Genomic DNA, 3,072 nt, shown 5'->3' with positions numbered 1-3,072 from the left:
AATCAGTTTACACTACACATATAACACAATCATCAATTCTATTCAAAGGGAAATCTAGGACACTGAAGTCTCAGTTTGATTCTAAAAAGTATGTAATTCTTATAGTAACACTGACATTTAATTACAGAATTCAATTTAATTAAGGCATGTTGCTGCATGTATGGAACTGCAACAATTCATCAGAGGGTATTAAGAACTTTTCCCCAAATAATGTATTTGTACATGTGTAGCACTTTTCTTCAAAGAACTACAAATGTACAGAAGTCTTAAGCAAATTTTACTGGAGACCAAAACAAAACATAGACATAGTAATTAAAAGAAATGTCCAAAAATTAAACAAATTAAACATCTCAGATCCTCTGATTTACTCCAATATTCTAATTAGTCAATGACACCACTTCACTACATAATTCCCAGAGGTTTTAATATCAACTTGAAAGTCCTATCTCCTCTTGCCAGTATTATACCTTCCTTTCTGATTTTGTTACTTTTGTATTTATGCTGAATTATAAGTGATAGAAAACTGTGAAGCATCATATTAATAATGTGTCCATCACAAATACTTTTAGAATCAAACAAGTGTTTTCTCGATTAAACATTTTGAGCTACGAGATAATATTATCATCTTGCAGTAGTAAAAGGATTTTTTCAGTGGCATACATCCAGTGCTACTATTCATTGCTGAATAACTTTAACATTAATACCTTAAACAAATTTTTTTTTCTTAAACAGATATACTTCAAGGCTATGTTTAAATAAGAGAAGAGGATGTAAAATTTTCTAGAGAAATTTCTATGTACTAATATTCATTTCTGCAGTGCAAGAAGAGAAACTTTGATTTAAACCATTCAAAACACAAAGAAGGTAGTAAGCCTAATTTTCATATAGAATTGACTTGCAAATGGCTCAAAACAAAGTCTCTGGAAGAAATAAAAACATTTTCAATAAACCAAAGTACTGCCCAGTAGAGGTAAATCATGGATATAACTGATTCACTGCATTTCAGATACATTTGTAGTTATAAACATTATAATTCAGAACTGAATCCAATGTTATATGCCATGTAGAAGGAGACTAAAAATTCTGTTTTTGAAGTTTGTAATCATCTTCGTGTCCAACATTTGTTCCTTTTGTTGGAATTATTCCATTCCCTATTTCTCTCTGCTGTGATGGAGCTATGACTCCTGAGTACAAATGGGAGGAATCCACTGTAGAATGGTGACTAACATCTACTTTAACTAAAACTTCATAATACAGTAAGTAAAATACTGGAGTTATTATGCCTACAATCAACATTATCACAACAGCTGTCCACCAACCTATTCCCCAGTCTGCTTCGTAATAGGGAACCTTACGTCTAATGCTTTTACTATCAGGTTCAAATCAGAGCTCTTGTTTTGATAAAGCAGAAACAACTTCATTGAGGTTCTCTCTTTTTGTGTCTGTACATTTTATCATTTGTTATATGTCTTTGTCCACTTCTTTTAAGAAATTCCCAGCAGTCTCATTTGAAATTGGAAGATCCTGCAGTTCTGGAACACTGGGCAGCTGAAAGATGTGAAGTATGTCGTCCTTTGGGAGAGTAATGTGTTTCAGTCAGTATGTTAAATCTTTTCACCGGAATTTTAATAGACCTAAGTTCAAAAATGTCTTGATCCTTGATGAGATTATTAACACTCTTGATATCTGCTACCAAACAACAATACTGAAGGGCTTTTGCATTTAAAGTATCACCTTCCTGTGTATCTTTTGTTAATAATACATTATTATCTAATCTTTCTTGATGTACTTCTTCTGACTTTCTTCCTCTTGGTCAAAGTTCATATACTGCAGCATCATCTTCAAAGATATCAGTCTGTATTACTTCCGAATGAATATATTTGATTGCTCACCACAGATTGAGTTATTGGAAACTGAAAATTTTTAGTCTGATTCCTCCCTGTCATAACCTCAAACTTTCCTGGTCACCTGAAGGGTCTTAGTCTGGGGTATGGGTTCATCCGCTCCAAAGGACTTGCCGTCTCATGGATGTGGATGGTCCCTCCAACTAGATAGATCCCAATCCATCCACACGTGCCCATCTGAGTCCATGTTCAGCTCACGACTTTTAAACGTCACACCACATAGCTTTCCCACAAGCTGGGGGGAGGTGTTTTGGAGGGACTGCGGGAGCCCCAGCAGATCTCATCAAGTTCATTGTCAAGGCTCCCTGTGTCCTCTGTCACAATCTAGTCTTCTGTCACCTTGGCGTAGCCAGTGCTGGTGACCTCTCTCCCTAAGAGAAAAATTTCTTGAAAGACAGAATTGGCCGGTGGAAAAAGAAGTTCAAAAATTAACTGAGGAAAAATGCTGTACTGAGTAGAATTGGCCAAATGGAAAAGGGGTACAAAAGTTCACTCAAGTAAATTATCTCTTAAAAATTAGAATTGCACAAGTGGAAACCAATGACTCTATGAGACATCAAGAAACAAAGGAAGTCTAAAGAATGGGGAAAAATAGAAGAAAATGTGAAATATCTTGTGAAAAAACAAATAACCCATAAAATAAATCTAGAAGAGATAATTTAAGAATTATACTACATGAAATTCATAATTAAAAAAAGAACTTGGATATCATCTTTCAAAAAATCATCAAGGAAAAATGCCCTGATATTCCAGAACCATAGAACACAATAGAAATTGATATAATCTACTGATAATCTCCTGAAAAAATCCCTGAAGGATAACTCCAAGGAATATTTTAGCCAAATTCCAAAATCCCTAGGTCAAGCAGAAAATATTGCAAACCACCAAAAAGAAAGATTTCAAATATCATGTAGTCACAATCAAGATAATCCAAGACTTGTCAGCTTCTACATTAAAGTTTCTGAGGGTCTTGAACATGATATTCCAGAGGGCAAAGGAGCTATGACTTTAACCAAGAATCATTTACTCAGCAACACTGAGCATAATCGTCCAGGGGGAAAATGAAATAGATAACTATTCCTAATGAAAACACTAGAGTTAATGGAAAATTCGACTCCTAATTATAAGACTCAAAAGTTTCATTTAAAAAAAAAACAGGAAAAAGAAA

General features: G+C 34.2%; 1 pseudogene; it reads right to left on the bottom strand.

The window, feature by feature from the left end:
* Positions 1-1,074: 1,074 nt before the first annotated feature.
* On the bottom strand, positions 1,075-1,946 carry LOC100026429 (lysM and putative peptidoglycan-binding domain-containing protein 3-like; annotated as a pseudogene).
* Between the last annotated feature and the right edge of the window lie 1,126 nt (positions 1,947-3,072).

Source organism: Monodelphis domestica, chromosome 5, assembly GCF_027887165.1.
Source record: "Monodelphis domestica isolate mMonDom1 chromosome 5, mMonDom1.pri, whole genome shotgun sequence".
NCBI classification, from domain to species: Eukaryota; Metazoa; Chordata; class Mammalia; order Didelphimorphia; family Didelphidae; genus Monodelphis; species Monodelphis domestica.
This window is presented reverse-complemented; position numbering and strand designations above follow the sequence as displayed.